This window comes from Tamandua tetradactyla, chromosome 22 (assembly GCF_023851605.1).
Source record: "Tamandua tetradactyla isolate mTamTet1 chromosome 22, mTamTet1.pri, whole genome shotgun sequence".
NCBI classification, from domain to species: Eukaryota; Metazoa; Chordata; class Mammalia; order Pilosa; family Myrmecophagidae; genus Tamandua; species Tamandua tetradactyla.
Window position 1 is genome coordinate 24,326,370 of NC_135348.1, and position 15,255 is coordinate 24,341,624.

The 15,255-nt window shown below is 37.8% G+C and overlaps 1 protein-coding gene and 1 pseudogene across 4 annotated transcripts in view; one reads left to right on the top strand and one right to left on the bottom strand.

Moving 5' to 3' along the window:
• GAB1 (GRB2 associated binding protein 1) overlaps positions 1–15,255 on the bottom strand; it is a 167,171-nt gene that overhangs the window by 104,013 nt on the left and 47,903 nt on the right. The gene's annotated exons all lie outside the window — the stretch shown is intronic.
• On the top strand, positions 10,946–13,580 carry LOC143665939 (protein TALPID3 pseudogene; annotated as a pseudogene).

Here is a 15,255-nt window from a genome sequence, read left to right on the forward strand (position 1 = left end):
TAAATCAGAGCACTGTTGTGATCACTGTGGCTACTGAAGATTATAGGTGACCAGAAAATTAACATAAATCCAATCAACAAGTTCTCCTGAGGCTTTTATATTACTTGATTTATTAAAAATAGATTCACCCCAAGTTTTCCGAAATATTCTTTCTGTGCAAATTCAGATGTGACTGCATTATGCGTAAACAAAACCAAACAAACACAAGAACAGAACATCAGAATGAATTTAAATATTATAGTGTCAACCAGAAATTCTAACAAAAACTGTCAGTTGGATTTTACTCTACCTCACATAGCAGGTATTGTGTGGACCTGGTAGCTCAGTATACTGCCATTCTCTCTTGTGCCCTCACTTAGGACAATCCTTCCAGCAGAATTTTTAAACACAGACTAAGAATGCTAGAGCTCAAAACGAAAAGCAGCTTACACGCATGAGAAACTCTGATTTGCCTAATTTCAGTCACAAAGCGTCTCAGTCTGCCGAACCTCTGCAATTTTTGATGAAGTACAACATAAGCCTATTTAAAGCTGTTTGTAATCAAAAGGTACAAAGTGTGAGAACCAAATTCTCTTGGCTATTGAGATGAGTCTTAAAATAACCACAAGCAGCTAAAATTTAATTTGGTGTTCTACCTTTATGTGAGAATTCTTAGTAAGATACAAAACGCCCATATAAAACATAAATTAGCCTACAGTAGAAAAATCTCATCAGGTACACCATTATTTCTATTACCTAGAAATAAAAAGCAAGTTATTTTTTGACAAAGGCAAATTATTGTTACTTTAAATACACTTCTGTCTCTTTTTAGATACATGCACATAAAGCCGTCTAACACGAAGTCTGTACAGCTCCCATAGGGATGTGCCAGGATCCAGTCATTTTCTAGTGAGTTTGGTCTATTCTTCTTATTCAGAAAAATGTTCACCATACAGTCTATATTCTTTTTAATGGGGCTGGGCATTCTCTCTTCTGTAATATGAACCCCTACCCCTTACATATCTACTTCATTAAGCTTACATTTTCTTATTTTGAGTTGCTTCAAAGTAGACACATTTTCATGATCCATACATAAATTAAACATATATATATATCTGCATACAGTCCAAAAACAGTATCACCTCACATACTTGTGATTTTTCTGGTTTTATTCACTAATTCTCATGAGTAATAGCTCCTTTAGGTATGTGTGGTAGTATGTGTTGGAGTGAGATTTTGGGTGGGGAGGAGCAGGGGAGATGATAGGCCAAATGACTTCTAAGTTCTCTTCTAACTCCAAATTTATATTATTTGGTGGTTTCTCTGGTCAGCATTTACCTCAGATACAAGCTCCTGTAGAGCAGTGGTCTCAACTGGGGGTAGTTCTGTTCCCAAGGGATGCCTGGCAATGTCTGTGACAACATTTGGGCTGTCATAAGTGGAGAGTGTGTGCTAGTTGTATATAGCAGGTAGGGACCAAAAATGCTGCTAAATATCCCTCAAAGCACAGGGCAGTTCTCCACAACAGAGTTATCTGGTCAGAATTTCCACAGTGCCAAGACTGAGAAGCTTTGGTGTAGAGTAACAAGTTAGGAAACTAAATGATTTGTCACATTCAGAAAGTTGCAGAGGCCATTTCCTAAAATATTTACTACCTTTCATAGTCTTGTAACAGGCAGCCCAAGGAAGAGAGAAAGTAACAGGGTTCATTCACAACTCCCTTTCTTTTTCTATCACCTTCTTCCTCCCATCCTCACCTATCGAATGATAGGTTCTGAGAAGCAAGATGAACAAGCCACAGTCCTTGACTTCCATTTAGTAAAGGAGACAGAAATTTGACAAAGTAAATGCTCAGTTAAAGGAAGGGGCAATGGGACTTACTGGTCAATTAGATAATGAAACTGCATTGAATCAACAGATATTAAGGAGCCTTCAATAGCAAGGTTTTGTTTTGTTTTGTTTTGTTTTATTTGTATGCTGTATGGCAGGGTCACATTTCATTCTTTTTCCATCTGAGTATCCCAGTATTTAATGGCAGGTTTTTTAATAGAACAATTCAGTTAGAAAAGTGCTGTCACCTTAAGAAAATGTATTTTCAATCTACCAACATTATGAAAGTTATTCCCTTCTATAGGAGAATGTAATCAAATGCCCCTCCAAGAAGACTAAAAGTATTCCAAGGATCATTGGTTTTACATGGACCTACAAGAAGTTATTCTGGATTCTATTTATAGAAAAAAGTGAGTTATGAAGGTCCAGAGGTCAGAGCAATGACTACACAGAGGGAACCACTCACTTTTGAAGATACTATGGGATGTAATCAGGAGAATCATACAGTTTTTCTTTCAAACCAAAAAAATTTTCAATGAGTGACATGAAGACAACAGGTATAAACCAGGACATATTTTCACCGGAATCATGAACTGCTACGGTAGCACTCCTGAAGCAACCTCCAAGAGACAATGATGCCAAAAGCAACTTCATATTAGGTACAGGTGCTAAATACAAATATGACTGCTACTTTTTTAGTTAATTAAAAATCAGTTACAAAAAGAAAATAAAAAGAAAAAAATTAGCTACAGTCAAAAGGAAAGAAATTCAACATTTGGTATTGAAACAAACTTAAGCAAATGACAAATCTGGAAAACCTGAACATACGCTATTTATGACTCTAAAATATAAAATTCCCACAATAGTGGGAACCAGATGGCGTTTAGTCTTTTCTCTGCAGCACATGAAAAGCATTAAATAGCTTCTTTTCTTTAAACTTAGCTAATATACTGATCTTCCAACCAACAAAAGCACATTTCTGGTACTTGCAGTCAATTCAAACTCAGTTAAAAATCAACCGACTTTACAGACTTGGCACGTTTAACCACATTCTAGTCAATGGACACTTCTGCATTAAGCAAGAAACAGCTTCAGTAACTCTCCCCCTAAAGCCACATTGCCAACAAAGTGTATGGGTTCTTGGGCACTTGAGCAGAATCCAAGACGTTATGCTTACTCTAGAAAATCAAAACAAACAGGATACTAAACTCCTTGAAGAACAAAGATATTTCCAGGAAAAATAAGGTCAGTACCTACATTGTCTTGATTCAACTTATAAATGGAAAGCATCTAAAACGAAACACGGTAGTCTTACAGGGAACTCAAATTAAAAACCAAACCAACAATATGTGCTAATGCTTTAGGTAGATAACTAAGACTGAATGCACTATCTGCTTACTACCTGTAAGAACATTAAGAATGCCTGACACGTCCCAGAAAATCTCAGATATAAATCAGGCTCCGAACAAACGGTGCTCAATTCCAGTTGCATCTAGAAGCCATGCAGGATGCACCTCAAATTGTTCTCACAGGGGACAGAAGAGGTGGCAAAGCTTCAAAGGAGACGCAACCTAACAACTAGACTGGCTGCAGAGTCCAAAGTCACGACCCAGTGGGGAAACCTTTGGGACTCTTAAGACCTGTGATGAGGATATAACTGAATGGATGAGCGTAAACATCTATAACCCTTAAGCTTCCCTGAACACTGTGAGCTACCAGAAGCAGTTCCTTCCTCCTTACCAGAGAACAGCCTCCCTTTGTCAGGATATCTGACTTGTTCTTCTTGAAGTCTTTCCCCACCTTCCCTAATTACCTCCTGTTAGAAAATGAATCATGTCTCCCATAAAAGGGCTCGTCACAGGATGGTGCAATGGTGCCAGGGTGGCTCAGCAGGTAGGTTTCTCGCCTGCCATGCTGGAGAACTGGGTTCGGTTGCCAGTGCCTGCCCATGTTAAAAAAAAAAGGGGGGGGGGCATGTACAGGTCCCAACTCCTGGTCCTGTGGATGTAAACGCATTTATCTATAGAATCTTTGAAGATGCTATTAGTTAAAGTGTGCACAAACTGAATGAGGGTGAGTCTTAATCCAATATGGCTGATGTCCTTATACGTAAAGGAAATTAGACACAGAAAGGTAAGCCATGAGGGGCAGCCTGAAGCTGGAAGTGAATGGAAAACAGAAGAGAAAGAAGGCACTGCCATGTGCACTGCCATGTGACGGAAAAGCCAAGGAACCCCAAAGATTACTGGCCAACTAGAAGATAACCCAAGAGGAAGTAAGACTCCTAGCATCTGAAACTGTGAGTCAATAAAATTCCATTTTTAAGCCAACCCACTGGATGGTATTTATTTTAGCAGATAAGAAACAAATACACATCCAAACTGATAATTAGGGCAGGGTGACAGCATAATCTGAGCAGGGGAATACAATCTCTACTCCAGAAAGGAAATCGTATACATACCCAAAGGATTGTAAGGCCTGGCTAAATATACTTGCAGGAATCAGTGAAACATGTGAGGGACAGGGTCTTAGGAGTATTGAACCTGCAGATGAAATATAAACCTAGGTAAAGGAGACTTTACTGACAGGGGAGCACTCTGTTTTAACTTGGGGCTAACATTCCGGGGGTACATGGAACCAATATGCTGCTGGAATGGATCCCTGAAACTTAGACACAATGATGGCCTACAGTAAATGAAGAAGGGACAGGGCATTGAGAAGGGGTGAGAACACGTAGGAGTTGCATATGTGAGAAAAGATTTAATATGTGAAACCAAGAACTCACAGTATAATTATGTTCCCTGGGACAACTCAGAGGACGCCTTCCAAACAGAGGAAATAAAGAAATGCTCAAGTGACATCTTTGAGAAGCATGGTGGTAGGCTATCTTCTGTAGGCTGCAGTCAACAAAAGGATATGATGCCAAGGAAACTGCCATAGGAATGAAGTCCTGTATATCAGTGGAGATGATAGGTATGTCCCACTTCTCTTATGATATCTGTGCTGAACATCTTCCATCTATCCCTCTAGATTCAGTCTCCCTCTAGTTCTAAATTGCTTTTAGCCTGGAGAGGCTAAACTGTAAGGACTGCATCATCTCATGTCCTCTGGCTTCCAAATATATCTGGTCAATGGGGGGACAGTTGCAGGAGATCAGAGATAGAGAAGCCTGAAGTCACAGGACTGACTCCCTGGCTGCATCCCTGTACGTTCTCAATGATTGCCTTGTGCCTTGACTTTAGCTTCTACGGGCAGCCATTTCTACACAGTCAACTCTCTTGGGGCTTGATAATATTCCTTCCTCTTTCTTCTTCAGATCTAGCTACTAGTCTTGCTCAACGCCTCTTTCTCTCCATACAGCATATATTTTTGTAAATAGTATTTTCATTAAATGTACCTCAAATTATCCAACTTGATAGTGTGGTCTGTTTCCCACCAGGACTCCAACCAAGGCAACAACTAAGTGAATGCGAATCTAGTTTCTTTTGAACAGTTACAGGGACAGGGAGAGACTGCACTATAATTTGGAGAGCTCTGTTGGGTCATTTTAATTGTTAGAAGTATCTTCTTATAGTCAGCCAACTCTGTAACTCTTTCATTAGTGTCAGTCCTGCTATGATAATAACACTAGTTCTTTCACTTACTTTAAGCCAATTTGCAATGACAGCTACAACAGTGGGTAGGCTTACACCATGTTGCTCCTTAACATAAAGTCCCCATATGCCCATATATGACTGACCTGGATAACAGATCTTTAACCTACACAAAACAATATCCAATAATGAATACTCTGACAGAAGACCCACTGTACAGTTTACAGTTAATCTTGTGTCTCAACACAAATGCTTAAGTAGCTTTCTTTCCTGTACATTCTGCAATAGCAGTTTCCTGGTTTCACAATCATTTTGTCTTCACATCCAAACATTCCTTCAGAAACAGGAAGAAATGTCAGGTTATCATGCAACAATATCAGATTTTGGGCACTAATAGCAGTTATCAGGAAATTATGTACATATTATGTTCTCTCTCCAGATAGGAGTTTGTGAAATAGCAAATACCACCCAACTTTTATCGTTTATTAGTGAGGTTGTCTTTTTGTGGGAATTGCTAGAGCAAAAGGATATTTTTATCTTGAATTGATCTTTATCATATAAAAAGTGTATTAAGTTGGAAAATAGAGCCTTTTGACATAATAGACAGAATGGTATAAAATGAAATAAAATGTTAGATAATGGTTGGTATTTCTCTATATATCCTAGTGTCATAGCAAACATGAAACAAACAAAAGATCAGATGGGAAAATCACATATAGGAATAGATGAATTATAAGAACATCAATCAATGTAATATAGTACATTAACAAATTGAAAGGAAAAATCACATGATCGTCTCAATTGGTGCTGAAAAAGCATTCAACAAAATTCAACATCCTTTTCTGATAAGAAAATATTTCACATGGTAGAAATCAAAGGAACAAAGATTGAAGTATTGACCAATGGAATTGAATCAAGACTGTGGAAACAGACCACCAAATCAATGGTCAACTGATCTTCAACAAGGCCTCCAAATCTACTGGACTGGGACAAAACAGTCTTATCATTAAATAAGCATGGGGGAACTGGATATCAATAGCCAAAAAATGAAAGAGGTCCTTTACCTTACACCTTATACAAAAATTAACTCAAAGTGGATCAAAGACCTAAATATAAGACCCGGTACCATAAAACTCCTAGGAAAAAATATAGGGAAACATCTTCAAGACCTAGCAATAGGAGGAAGCTTCCTAAACTTTACACCCAAAACACAAGCAACAGAAGAAAAAATAGACAAATGGGAACTCCTCAAAATCAAATACTTTTGTGACTCAAAAGACCTTGTTGGTTGCAGCCAACTCAACAGGAGAAAATATTTGGAAATCACACATCAGATAAAGGTTTGATATCCTGTATACATAAAGAAATTGTACAACTCAACAACAAAATAATAAACAACCCAGTTATAAAATGGGCAAAAGACATGAACAGGCATCTTTCCAAAGAGCAAATATAAATGGCTAAAAAGCACATGAAGAGATGGTCATTTTTGTTAGCTAGAAGGGAAATGCAGATCAAGACTACAATGAAATACCATCTCACACCTACAAGAATAGCTGCTATTAAACAAACAGGAAACTACAAATGTTGGAGAGGATGTGGAGAAAGTGGGACACATATGGACTGCTGATGGGAATGTATAATGGTACAGCCATTATGGAAGTCTGGCAGTTCCTTAGAAAACTAAATATCAAGTTGCCCCATGACCTGGCAATACCATTACTTGATATATACCCAGAAGGGATGAAAGTAGTGACAAAGACAGACATTTGCACACCGATGGTCTTAGCAGCATTAGTCACAATTTCCAAAAGGTGGAAACAATTTAAGTACCCATGAACAAACATGTGGATAAACAAAATGTGGTATATACATATCATGGAATATTATGCAGCAGGCAGATGAAATGACGTCCTGAAGCACATGACAAGATGGATGAATCTTGAAGACATAATGCTGAGTAAAATAAGCCAGATACAAAGGATAGATAACGTATCATTTTGCTTTTATGACAATGGTAAAGGTAAACTCAGAGGCTTATAGAATATAGGGGACCTAAAGATACATGGAAGTTAGAGATGGATGAATGGTTAGCTAATGAGGGTGAACTTAAATATAAGGGAATGGATAGAAATGAAGACAGTTCATTAGTGGGGCTGTAAGTAATAACACCATAACTGAAGGTGAACATGATTGAAAGGAGCTGTATAGAGACATGTATCCAACCCATTAACACTATAAATATAAATAAGTTCTTGCATGAACTACTTAAAAGGTGTGAATCTTGCACAAAGAGTTTAACGTAGGAGTACAGGGGGAAAACTACTGTTACATGATATAGGTTATGTTTAACAGGAAGACAACAACAGTACCACAGCAAAACCAGGGGTAAATAATGGAGGGTAGGGAAAAGAGTTAAGGGTAGGTTTGGATTTTCTATTTGGTGAGGGTATGCTTATTTTCTCTTGGGAGCATGAAAATTGTCTTAAATTGAGAGTGCTGGTGGACTGCTGACTTTGGACATCATACATGATGACCAATGAACAGAGGTGGCAGAAGGATACACTGATTGAGAAGTAGAATGGTGAACTATCGTGTATACATATGGTTGAATATTATGCTGCCTCAGAAAGGAATGACGTCATGAGGCATGCAATATTGTGAATAAACCTGTGGGACATTATGTGATGCAAAATAAGCCAGAAACAAAAGAGCAATTATTGTATGGTTTCATTTCTTACAAGAAAATTGGGGCTTCGATTATAATCTCTTAGAGCAGTCACATTTAGTCCAGAGCGGTAATTGTGATTCCAGATATTGAAAGGTTGTGTTATATATGTATAGCCTGGTATTTCCCTGGAACTTGTGTACCTATGTGACACCTAAGACTCAGAATAGGAGCTCTGCAGTCCTGAAGGTCAGCATTGCCACATACAGCAACTGCTAAAGAAAGTGAAAAAGAGATCAGGCTTCAATTAAAGACAGAACTAAGTCAATCGGGTCGGGACTAAGGTAAATCAGAATACAGGGGTACAGAAGACACTGTCTGTTCACCTACTCTATGAGACCAAAGAAAGAGAGGTTTATTTTGTTCAGAACCTAAATTTGCTGTAGCACATAATCAAACTCAACTTGTATGGACAAATCACTCACACAATACAAACAAAGGGAGCCCAGAATGGGAATGAGGGCTTGTAATTCTGTATAGCTTAATGTAATACCTGGATACAGGTCAGAGTATATTGAGCAGATAACTTAAAAATATTGACAAAGTGCTCTGAGGGACAGGAGAAAAAATATGGAACTAGTAAGCTTTACCACTGGGGAAATCCCTGAATCTGTCTTAACATTAGGGACTTCCAAGTCAACAGGCCAAGACCTTGATCTTGAGGCTCGCTCTTGTGAAGCTTACTTCTGTAGCAGAGAAGCTTAGCCAACCTAAAAGTTATGCCTAAAAGTTACTTCCAGAGGACCCCTTTTGTTGCTCAGATGTAGCCTCTCCCTCTCTAAGCCCAACTCTGCAAGTGAAATCATTACTCTCCTCTCTACATGGGACATGCCAGGGATGAAAGTCTCCCAGCCAACGTGGAATATGACTCTGGTCCTGGTACCATGGGATTGATGATAACCTCCTGACCAAAAGGGGAAAAAACTGTAATAAATAAGTATCAGTGGCTGAAGGAGTTCAAATAAGAGTTGAGAGGCTACTCTGGAGGCTACTCTTTGCAAGCTTCAGCTATAATATTGCTTATCACCACGGTTTGCCAACCCCCAATCAAAACCATTCCTGACAACCCTAAGGAACACCTACGGCTTTATCCGAGATTCTACAAAGGTTCCATGCACTATGATAACTTCAAGTTGGTTCCTAAGCCAGATAAGTCCTGAAACTCAGAGGGGCCAGCCTCTCCAGAACATCAACTAGTTCCATCCCTCTAACCCATACCATCAATAGCCCTTTCCAACATGAAAAGGTTAGAATGGGCATACCCCAAATACTCCTAAAGACTGGAAGAACGATCAAAGGAGAAGGTGGAGTCATAACAAGAGAAGATACGATTTAACAAATGAGTATGACTGCTGAATCATTATATTAATATTTCTTTTAGTGTCCAGTGTCTTGGAGTAGCTAAATGTAAAAACCTAAAATTGTGGAATTGAAACCCGTAACAAACTCTGAAATCTGTTCTACAACTAACTGTTGTAGTATGCTTTGAAATTTACTGCTTTTTTGTATATATGCTATTTTTCACAATTAAAAAGGTTAAAAAATTAAAAATTTAAACTATACACAGGAATTTTACTATAGATTGAAATAATATAAGAATGTCTATTTAGGTCTCTTTACAAGAGTTTTCATTATTGATTCATGTTTAGTTACTAATGGAGAAAGGAAAATGTTTTTTCATAAGGGCTTTCCTTTTATAAGGTACTGTGAATCTCAAAGACAATGTTATGATGAAATTCTGATGCCTCCTTTAAAAATAAATTAGATGGTCTTTTCACACACACAAAAAGTAGATGAATTAAAACAAACGATAATAAACATAACTTTATAAGTCATTATAAAATAAAGAGAAAAAAATTTGATAACAGAGCAAAATATGAAGAAAAATCTCTATAGGAATCTAATGCTAGGAACAATTAATTGCCTATGCATTATATATAATTAAAATATTCTTAAAATTTTATACACTTATAGAAAATAGGAATATTTGAAATAACCTCTAGGTTTAAAATATGACCTACAAAAAAGTCATGATTTCCATTGTTTAGAGGGGTGGGAATAGAGAAGACAAAAATAAAAGCCATGAGTGCCTACTGAATCTCGGGCAACTGAAGCTGGTTGGGAGGTTAGTTTCTGGCCCTGTGGTTACCAGGCTTACTGGAGACACATAGAGGTGAATTTAAGTGCTGAATGTTGCATCTGGGGAGGGGTTCAAGACTCTCTGGCTGAAGAAAGCTACTACACTTCTTATCTGGATTTTGTTTTCCAGCGCTTCACTTTTGCCTGTTTTAATTCCGCTTCTCAACAAATCTTTCAGTCCCGCCATCTTGCCCGTTTGGTTTTGCACTGTCAGACTTCATGATGAGGCTGCATCTTAGGTGGTTATTAATGCTCACACGGCCATACTGTTTTCGACACCTCTTTTGGTTAACTGGTATGGTGCATTAATTGAATGGGTCTAATGGGTAAATATGATGTTCTAATCTCTAACCCTGGGTAAAGTACAAGAACTTAAATTCCAATTTTGTGGATATTATTGTACATGGATCATTTGATTTAAAAGAGGATGACTACATGTTTTGAAATTACTTTTGAAAGTCACATTTCTTTCCCTCTCCCTTCCTGCTCACTCGCTCGCTTCCCTTGTCCTCAAAGCAGTGAAAATTTCATTGTGAAGTCCTGTGGACTCAGAAGAAAGTTGTAGTATTCAGAACTGTGGGACTAGTTTTGTTATCAACAATATGAAAGGTTTGGAATTTAGCCCAAAAAAGCAAAATAGGGTAAAAAAAAAAAAAAAAAAAAAAAAAAAAAACTAATGAGAAGATTTCGTGAGGTATCTCCAAATCAGGGAGATAATTTGGCTTTGTTGAAAGATGGGTTGCCCTGTGTTCCCCCGCATTGTCTGCAATTATATGCCTTCCTGTTGGAATGGGGACTGGCTTGAATGGAACACTGTGTGGTTCACCAAACTTAACTTCTGCCAGAAATCATCACCAGCCTCCATTAGAAAATCTAACAGAAGGCAGCTCAAAGCGCACCTGTTTTTAAGGAAGTAAAGGTACAGCTTTTAGAAGATACAGCTACAGAAAAGGATGCTATTATTCAAGAGATTAGAACTTCACCCAGTGGAACTGATTCAGCTACAACTGTGACTGCAGCAACTGCTGCTGCCATTGCAACAGCAGCTCTACTGATAAAAATGCAGAGCGATTTAGAAGCAAAAGTAAATTCTGTTACAGAATGGCTTAAATTATGGGAGACTGATAAATGTGTTACAGCATGGTACAGAGCAGAAGACAAACACTCAGAATAAACAAGAGAAACTTCACTGTCATGATCATGAAAAGCAAATGTGTTTATAGAGCAGCACATTAAGCATCTTGAAAACTTACAACAACAACAAATAGATATCCAGACTCATTAGTGCTGTACTAAAGACTACTAGTAGTTTTCAGCCTGCTAATATACCCCATTCTAGAGCAGTGGAAAAGTATTCTATAAAACCAGAACATCTTTATCTTGGTAGCACTTTCTTCACGTAACACTTTCACATCCAAACAAGCATCTTTAAGAGAGTTTGAAGAACTGGGTTTGATAAACAGAAATCTGCTTTGGAGACACCTGCACCTCACAGATTTGCTCCTGTACCTGTCTCAAGGGATAAAAAAATACCAAAGAGAGAAAATCCTATGGAAGAAAAAGAAAACATGGAGGTGTTAGGTCAGAGAGGAAATGTAAGACTAATGAAGCAACTTTTGAATAGCCATGATACTCTGACAAGCAAAAGTTAATCTTCAGACAAAGCCTCACTGAGTAGGAAAAAAGCAGGATGGAATACTGAAAGAAGAGACAGCATTGACACTCTACCTTCTCAAACATTTCCTTCCTATGAAGAGCTAGGAAAAACTGAAGTGAGTACACAGAAATCTGATGATGTTCCTCATGATCTTGGCCAAAAAAAGAAGGAAACAAACGGCATGCTCCAGCCAAAAGAATCTTTGATTATGTCAAGGCTTGCTGATCTTCATACAACCAAAACAAGATCTATACCGAAAGATGCTGAGATTTTGAGAGGAATACAAAACAATAAAAAAGTACTTGAAGAAAACTTGGAAGCTATTATATTCATGAAAAAGATGGAGCAGCCTCTGTCTACCAACAGAGAGATGTCAGAGAAGATGTGGATCAGAGAGACTGGATTAAAACTATTTCTACAGAAATTTAGGATGAAATGGAGAGAAAAGATGAGCAAAAGAGATTTGAGCAGAAGAGTCAAAGGACCAAGATAGCACAGAATAGGAGTAAAGATATCAAAAACAGCACACAAGACAAAACTGTAAATAATTGCTTAATTCCAAGAAAATATTCTCAAAAACAAATAGAGGAGCGTTTTAGAAATCCACCTAAGAACATGGCTGTTTCAAGCTTACAAAGAGAGAGAAAAGAAGGACTTCTGAAAGCAACCTCAGTTATACAAGACGAGGATTATATGTTACAAATTTATGGAAAACCAGTTAAACAGGGCCATCGCAGCACTCTTAAAAAAGGACTGTATCTCAGATTTAATTTTCCATCTCCTAAATCCAAACCACAGAGACCAAAAATAATAGAACGAGTTAAAGGGACTAAAGTAAAGTCAATAAGAACACAAACTCACTTTTATGCAACAAAACCTATGAAGATGGATTCTAAATGCAACATTTTTTTACTATACTACCTTATGGTGATCAGAAGTATTTGCTCAGCCCCAGCAGAGAAATGCCTATTTTTTCAAGACAAACCCAAAGAAATAGTGATTCCAAGCCACCTGCTGGATTGATTATGAGCAAACCACATCACACCCTATAACTACTTCTTTTCCTCCATCATCTCGAAAAACAGAAACTGGTGTAAAGAAACTAACATAGCGGTTGTAGAGATGAAATCAGCCTTCTGTACAGGTATTACCCGGTGTAGATATTGACAGCATTTCAAATGTTAGTGCTGATATTATTCCATCTCTGCCTAATCCCAAAGAAGCATCACCTCCTCCCCTTCAAACCTGGATAAAGACTCAAGAATTTGCCAAGGTAGATGAAGTTTCCTAGACCTAACTTTGATGAAGTAATTGTTGTCATACAGGAGGAGAAAAAATGTCATGAAATTCGGGAATACTCTGAACCAAATCTGGAGTTTAACAGAACTGTTATAAAGATGTTTCTACAAAATACAATGGTCCACCATTTCCCCTAGTTGCTTCTGCTTTTCATCCCTCTACTGATACACTGGATAAAGTAATTAAGAGCAAAGAAAAAGTGGAAAATAGTTTAGTTCAGTGGGTAGAACAAGAAATAATGTAAGGAATTATCTCTGGACTCTTTCCAATCCAGCAACAGGTTGTATCTAATTTCAATGGTTCAGTGAGTGAGGAAAGTGAACCACTGACCTCTGACATTGGATGGAATTGTTGATCCCACAGTGCCAGGTCTGGATTCATCCCTGGGAGTGATATCCCACATCACCAGGGAGACTTTCACCCCTGGATGTCATGTCCCACGTAGGCAGAAAGGCAATGATTTCACTTGCAGAATTGGGCTTAGAGAAGGTGAGGCCACATCTGAGCACCAACAAAGGTCCTCCAGAAGTAACTCTTAGGCATTCCTATGGGCAGTTTAAACTTCACTACCTACATAAGCTTCACAAGAGTAAGTCTATTGATTTGGATGTCCTTAAAGTTTGACACAGTATCAGGGGATTCCCTGATGGTAAAGTTTAATAGTTCCATATTTTTTCTCCCATACCTCAAGGGACTTTGCCAATACTTTCTCATTATTTGCTTAATATACTCTAGGATGTATCTAGGCATAATAATCTATATAGGATTAAAGGACCTCTTTCTTAAAAAAAATAATAAAAGCTACATTGCTGGACAGAAGTACCTGAAACTGTCGAGCTGTTTTCCAGTAGCCTTGATTCTTGAAGATGAGTGTAATAAAGACACAATTTTTACAATGTGACTGTGTGACTGTGAAAACCTGTGTCCGATGCTTCTTTTTATCCAGGGTATGAACAGATGAGTAAAAAGATATGGATAAAAAATAAATAAATAGTAGCGGGACAAAAGGTAAAATAAACCAGGTAGATGGAAATACTGGTGGTCAGTGAGAGGGAGGGGTAAGAGGAATGGGATATATGAGTTTTTTCTTTTATTTCTTTTTCTGAAGTGATGCAAATGTTCTAAAAAATGATCATGGTGATGAATACACAACTATGTGATGATATTTGAGCCACTGATTGGACACCATGTGTGGAATGTATGTGTGTGAAGATTTCTTAATAAAAATATTTTTTAAATAAAAATAAAAGGCACAAAACTTTTATAATTCCTACTGCCACAAATTTTCAAACTGCTCATATCTAAATTTTAGATATTTAAGTCACTACCAGCACATCTACTTTAAAAAAAGTGGTCTAAGAAAACTGTTAATTATATGGGAAAAGCAGAAAGTAAGAGAGTTTCAAGAGTCTTGTACTTACATCTTCCAATATTGTATTGATGTCTTGCCCAAGACTCCCCTTCTCTGCTCTTTGACCACATAAAGTACTTAGAACCAGAATATAGAAACTCTTTGCCTTGTTGGCAAGAAACCCTGTTTACTCATTTTCTTCCACACAAACAAAGCCTAAAAATAAGATCTTTCTTCCCTTTCAAAGACTTTGTAAATGCTGTTAGAAACACTAGCCCAGAATCAAGGTCCTTTCTATCCAGCACCCAAGAATACCATTCTGCAGACAGCCATAATCAGAATTTACAGACCCTCATCCAGATTACAATTTGTAGAATTACAAGTCTACAGTTCTACCTCTGATTTAAGGTTGGTTCAAATATGGCTTCAAAAGAAAAGGAAGATGGGATGCACGGGTGATTCGATGGTAGAAGGCTCACCTTCCATGCGGGTAACCCACGTTCGATTTCCAGACCATGCACCCTCCCAAAAAAAGAAAAGGAAGATAGGCCCTCAGCACTTAGAGAACTAACCTGTTTTATTAAGGCTACAGTGGTAACTGAACTTACTCTGCTAGAAGGAAAAAGAAAAGGCCAACAGTTACTGACATATCCAAATATCACATCTATAATACAGAAGT